We start from the raw sequence: 6,986 nt of genomic DNA, 5'->3' as shown, positions 1-6,986 counted from the left end.
CATGTGCTCAGATTGTTTGAGTACTTCAATCGCTTGAATCAAGTGGGAGTTAATCTTCCAGATAAGATAGTGATTGTCAGAATTCTCTAGTCACCATTACTAAGTTACTAGAACTTCGTGATGAACTAGAGTATGCAAGGGATGACGAAAACGATTCCCGAGCTCTTCGTGATGTTGAAATCGACGAAGGTAGAAATCAAGAAAGAGCATCAAGTGTTAATGATTGACAAGACCACTAGTTTCAAGAAGAGGGCAAAGGGAAAGAAAGGGAAACTTCAAGTAGAATGGCAAACAAGTTGTCACTCCCGTGAAGAAGACCAAAGCTGGACCAAAGCCTGAAACTGAGTGCTTACACTGCAAAGGAAATAGTCACTGGAAGCGGAAATGCCCTAAATATTTGGTGGCTAAGAAGGATGGCAAAGTGAACAAGGGTGTATTTGATATACAGGTGTTTGATGTGTGCCTTACTAGTGTTTATAGTAGCCCCTGAGTATTTGATACTTGTTCGGTTGCTAAGATTAGTAAATCGAAACAGGAGTTACATAATAAACAGAGACTAGTTGAGGGGAAGTGGCGATGAGTGTTGGAAATAGTTCCAAGATTGATATGATCATCATCACACACTCCCTATATTTTCGAGATTAGTGTTAAACCTAAATAAATGTTATTTAGCATTTGCGTTGAGCATGAATATGATTTGATCATGTTTGTTGCGATACGGTTATTCATTTGAAGTTAAAGAATAATTGTTATTATGTTTACATGAATAAGACCTTCGATGGTTATACACCCAATGAAAATAGTTTGTTGGATCTCGATCGTAATGATACACATATTCATAATATTGATGCCAAAAGATGCAAAGTTAATAATGATAGTGCAACTTATTTGTGGCACTGCCGTTTGGGTCATATCGGTGTAAAGCGCATGAAGAAACTCCATACTGATGGGCTTTTGGAATCACTTGATTATGAATCACTTGGTACTTGCGAACCGTGCCTCATGGGCAAGATGACTAAAACGCCGTTCTCCGGAACTATGGAGCGAGCAACTGATTTGTTGGAAATCATACATACTGATGTATGCGATCCAATGAGTGTTGATGCTCGTGGCAAGTATCGTTATTTTCTGACCTTCACAAGATGATTTGAGCAGATATGGGTATATCTACTTGATGAAACATAAGTCTGAAATAGTTGAAAGGTTCAAAGAATTTTAGAGTGAAGTGGAAAAATCATCGTAAGAAGAAAATAAAGTTTCTGCGATCTGATCGCGGAGACAAATATTTGAGTTACGAGTTTGGTCTTCAATTAAAACAATGTGGAATAGTTTCACAGCTCACGCCACCTGGAACACCACAACGTTATTGTCGTGGATTTGTCACGTCAGATGTCCTAGTGAAAGGACTTAGTCGTGGAGCCATCGCTACGGGTTTACTTGAAGGGGTTAAAGCGGACACAAAGACACGAGGGTTTATACTAGTTCGGCCCCTTCGATGAAGGTAAAAGCCTACGTCTAGTTGTGATGGAATTGATGTGGTCTCGATGGCTAGGGAGCAAACAAGCTTCGCCTAGGCTCGAGTTGTGGTTGTCTCTCTTGAACCGCTGCCGGGTCGTCCCCTTATAAACATAGGTGACGCCCGTCGGCCCTCAGAGTCCCAACCGATTCATACTCGTATCCCGGTTGGTACCTCTCTATTCCTAACTTACAATACAAGTTATACATTAGGCCGGTTTACGGCTACAGGTTCTAAATCAACTACAGGCCTTGGGCCTTCATCTGTTTATACCACTAATGAAGCTAACCCGGCCCAAGTAAGCCGGTTTACGCCTAGTGGTAATATCCCCAATATTAGGCCCCAGATTGATTTGAACCGGTTCATGTCAATCCTTCTCAAAATCTTGTGTCTTGGACATCTTCTGGTAATTGGTAAACCGCCATGTCGTCATCATTTCTGGTTGCTGTAAACCCGGCATGACGTCATCATGAAATTTATCATTTATAACGCCCTCCTTTATCAATAGCTCTTGGATTCGCGCGCTTGACCTAACTCTGTTGCCTTATAAATAAGACCGAAGGGTCATTTCCTTTTCTTTCCCTTCGTCTCTTCTTCTTTGTCTTCCTTGCATCGCCAGCCTTGGAGCTCCGCCGCCGCCGTCGACCTCTGCCTCGTCTTGGGCCGCTGCATCAACCTGAACGCACCAGAGTACTGCGGTATCCTTCCACGTCTTCTCCGTTTCCAGTAAGCTTTCTTCTCTTCTTGATCTAGATCTGTTCCTAGGGTTTCATGTTCGCGCTGTGTTCGTCGCTTGCTCATACTCGTACTCTGACTCTTGAATGAATCTGTGAACCCCTGCTGTGTTTAGTAGCAATCTTTGAGCATCCGCCTGTAATTTCACATCTAAGTCCATAGATCTCACGCACATACCCGCTCAATGGTTCTCTTCCGTTCTGCCTTACTCTTCGGAATATTTTCTGTTTTTCTGAGCTTGCTGTAGATCCACGGCTGTAATAGGATCTTGTGAAACCTGTTTCTGCATACTTAGATGTCCACAACTTCAATTGCTTCTGATGTTTAGGTCAGGCGGTTTAACTTACCATAGAAAAAAGTTATTAAACCGGTATATACCATTAGTCCCCTTGTTGAACCGCCAGAATCCATATGATGCCGCATCGTAGAAAACCGGTTTATAGGTATTGCCTCCGGTTTAGTGTTGTTCAGACCAACACCTTCTTTTATCCAACATATTCTTGAACCGGATCACCTATTTCTTGTAGATCTCACCATGGCCAAACAAGTATATGAGTGCAATTGGGTTCCCTCTCGCGTCATAGAATCTCAGTTGGATGATCTAGTCCTGATCGGCGCTTTAGACAACAAAGATATGATCCACTGGAGGGTTCCTGGAAATGAATGTCCTCCCACACCTCAAGAGGGAGAGGTTGTGGTCTTTGCAGATCACTTGGCCCGGGGCTTCAAACCGCCTGGTTCTAAATTTTACCGGGATGTGTTAGCCAACTTTTAGCTCCGTCCACAGGATATTGGCCCCAATTCCGTTACCAATCTATGTCACTTTCAAGTACTCTCTGAGGTATACCTTCAAGAGGAGCCTTCAGTCGAGTTGTTTAGAGACTGCTTCCATTTAAACCGTCGCACTGAATTTACCGACGGCCCCAATACTGAATTGGGCGGTATGGCCATTCAGAAGAGGAAAGAGATCACTTATCCCCACGTCAAACTCCATACTCACCCCAAGGAGTGGAATGCAACTTGGTTTTATTGCAAAGATACCTCCCCTGACAATGAAAATCCCTTGCCTGGCTTCCGTCCGGAACGGCTCAGCAACACTCACCCTTTTCCACAAAGACTAAGCGCCAAGGAGAGAATTAAATATGCTCCGCAACTGTCCAAGCTCCGAGCCTTTATGGCCAACGGTTTAACGGGAATAGACCTTGCACGCTGTTGGATATCATGGAGCATACTGCCTCTGAGCCGGCGCTCCGGTTTGAATGTGCAAGTATACTGATAGCGTCGATGACCCACTACGACACACTAAAATCCAACTCTCCGACGATGAAGTCACAGATTCTGTAAAGAAGATGTTGAATGAACCGGAGCACCTCTGTGCTCAAACCGGTCTGCTTCCTTACTGCACCACCAACAAACCGCCAGCGGTAAGATTTTAGTTGCTCTATTGTCGAACCTGTTACTGCTTTATCTGTCTGACATTAATTACTGCTGAACCAGGGTGATAATCCGTTTTGGAGCAAGAAGCTTCCACAAGACAAAACGGAGAAGGCAGGGCGGTCAACCCGGCCCAAGACCAAGGTTATCAAGAAGCCAGCTCATAACAGAAAAACCACCGCTTCATCTGATCCAGCTATTGATGATGATGTGGGTAACCCGGACCTTGAGGTAGAACTTGATTCACTAGGCTTACTTTTTACACGCCTTATTGATGATGATGCTTGTCAGGACGACGCTGAAGCCAGCAATGCGGAAGTCGCTGAGGTAACTATTCTCTCTTCCGATTCAGAAATCTTGCCTTTGCCAAAATTTCGCCAGGCAAACCGGAAAGTTAAATTTTCTCATCCTCTTGCTTACTTGGATCCCAAATTTCTTATGAAGACTCAGCAACATGAAGCTCGCTGCACAACCCGGCACAGTGGCCAGGTAGTTACCTCCACCGGTTTACCAAACAGTCCGGTTCGAAAACGCCGCTCCGAGGTCTCCAACCTTTTTATTGATTTAAATCCTAAATCGGGTTTCTTCCGTCAACCTCTTAATCCATCCGACTCCGATTATCAGGTTACTTCTCATTCATCTTCTGGTAATCGTCGGCCACTCAGCTGCCACCCTTGAAAACGGTTCTTGGGTAAGCTAAGCTGAACATATGCTTCCAGTATACTGTGTAATGGATTATGCTGTTCCTTGACTCTTTGTTTTTCTTTCAGGGCCAAACCTAAACCAAGCAAGAAGGCCCGCCTGGATAAAGCGGCTGAAGAAGATGTAGCCCCAGAACATGACAAAGCGCTAGATCTTGAAGCGTTTGCTCCTGAGGATATTCCCAATGATCCTCTTTTGCAAGACGATGCTATTCCCGAAGAAAGGCCTATTAACACTTCAGTCTCTGCTGACCCGCCTGCCAGCTCCGTCCGGATTGAGAAATCCCACAGTCCTACTGACAAACCGACCGCACCAACGCAAACCGGCGAGTCCAAAGATGATGATGTTGTGATTACCGGTGTAGGCCGCTTTGAACCCGGGAATCCTGTCACCTTAACCAAGCATACTGTAAAAGAGGATTTTTCCGCTCTGAACAAAGGAAAATGGGATGTTGAACTGGAGACATATGCTGCTCTGAGTGCCCAAGATCTTCATTCCGGCTATTTAAACCGGCTTTATACTAGCCGTGACTGTGAAGCTGGTCTGGTAAAGATGATGAGGGATAAATTTGAGGTAACTTACTTCTTTACTTACTGCCATTGTATCAGTCCTCCTAGCCCCCAAGGGCCGGTTTGTAACCTTCGTCAAACCGGGACTTGAATACGATCCTCAACACTTTGAAATCCATCAATATAGCCCCCAAGGGCCGGTTTAACTTAGCATAATTAAACTGGGGCTCCGATAAAAAACTATCCTGTCACGACCGGTTTTCCAATAAAAATATTTATTGATAAACCAGTCTTTTAAGTCCAGTATGAGAGAAATCCTCTTCACTGGTAGACAATTTCTTGATACAATAAGCCAGTAGCATAAAATTCCATTACAGGGTCGAACTGCGGTTGCTCAACCAAATTATTACAAGCACGCCAATAATTATACATAATGGCGGACAGGACACAACGGTGTGGAGACATACTACTGACTCAAGGATAGGGTGGTGGTGGAAAAACACAGCGGGAAGGGAAATACAAGACTCTAAGTCTATCATTTCATCGAGCGTCGAGGTGAGGCTCGATGAATTTATTTGGTAGCGGAAGCGGATATAAAACAGTGACCAAATCCAGGGTCGCACGAGACTGACTGGGACTCCTCTAAGTGTCGGACTCGCTATCGAACTCTTCATCCATGAGATCGCCTTCGTCAGCATCTGGCCAAATCAACAAGCCAGTGAGTACTTTGAAAGTACTCGCAAGACAGTTCGGACGTAAGATATAATAAATGCGTGCATGGATGCAACATGATTAATTCCTCAATGCACAATAAATAAAATTGGCATAACGGGGTAAGTAAAAAGGGAAACGGCGGTAGTCCGCCTGGAATCCCACAGAACATAAATAAAGACCGATCGGGTGTCTGAAGCGACGCCTCGAAAGGTGAGCAAATAAAAATAAGGAAAAGATGCCACAGTCGGGCGTCTTAGCGACACCACATAAAGGGCTTAAAAAAAGAATGCCACAGTCGGACGTCTGAGCGACATCGCAGAAAGGGCTTTAAAAGAAATGCCACAGCCGGACGTCTGAGCGACATCGCAGAAAGGGTTTTAAGAAGAAATGCCACAGTCGGACGTCTAAGCGACATCACAGAAAGGGCTTTAAAAGAAATGCCACAGCCGGACGTCTGAGCGACATCACAGAAAGGGCTTTAAAAGAAATGCCACAGCCGGACGTCTAAGCGACATCACAGAAAGGGCTTTATTCACAAGTAAATAATACTCATAATAAACATTTAATCCATGATAATAAACGGGTTAGTCCATCCACAGGAATAATCATTTAACCGGACTTAGCATTCATGCGATTCACCGGAGTCTCTGTCATCAAAACTGACAATTGATTAGGATAAGATGGAACGAATTTGGACATGGAATAGATGATTTGGAGGAATATATGACTCTGCAGAGTTTGTACAAAAATTTTCCCACAGCCAACGGATTTCCGTAGTCACGAAGGACTAGTTCCGTTTACGGTATTTCGGAAGAAAACACAGCTAACCGGTACACACCCATCCTACCTCTCGATGCTAGGAATCACCCTAGACATCGTCCAAGAAAAACTTTTGAGACGGGGAGATCACAATCTCGAATAATGGGATCAAATTTATATACGCGCGCTCTAAGGGGTGCCCCCCTCTCGGTCCCAACCGGAAACACCCATGCCCCCTGACCGGATGACTGGCTTTAATCCAGGGCCATGGAACCATCATCACGGCCTCTCCTTTTTGATGTGTACCATGGAAGCGGTTTGCAACTTACTAAACCATATTCCTTGCGGAAAACATGTGGTAGTACAAGGAAGGAAATGATAGGTACTGGACCGATATGGTTTGACACTGAAGTCACATAGTCTGGCGTAAGACTGGCATGCTACAACACTGCCATCGTACCCATCCTCATGCCAACACATGGCCATTCATATTCACATTCATCCATGTATGGATCATCGAACTCACTTACCTCATCATCACATAAAATAACGTTCATCGGTATGCTCACCAACATGCCGTGAAACTAACTAAATGCAAAACATGCCAAGACACTCAT

This window comes from Triticum dicoccoides, chromosome 2B (genome assembly GCF_002162155.2).
Source record: "Triticum dicoccoides isolate Atlit2015 ecotype Zavitan chromosome 2B, WEW_v2.0, whole genome shotgun sequence".
NCBI classification, from domain to species: domain Eukaryota; kingdom Viridiplantae; phylum Streptophyta; class Magnoliopsida; order Poales; family Poaceae; genus Triticum; species Triticum dicoccoides.
The sequence above is the reverse complement of the archived record's forward strand: the minus strand, read 5'-3'. Positions refer to the sequence as shown.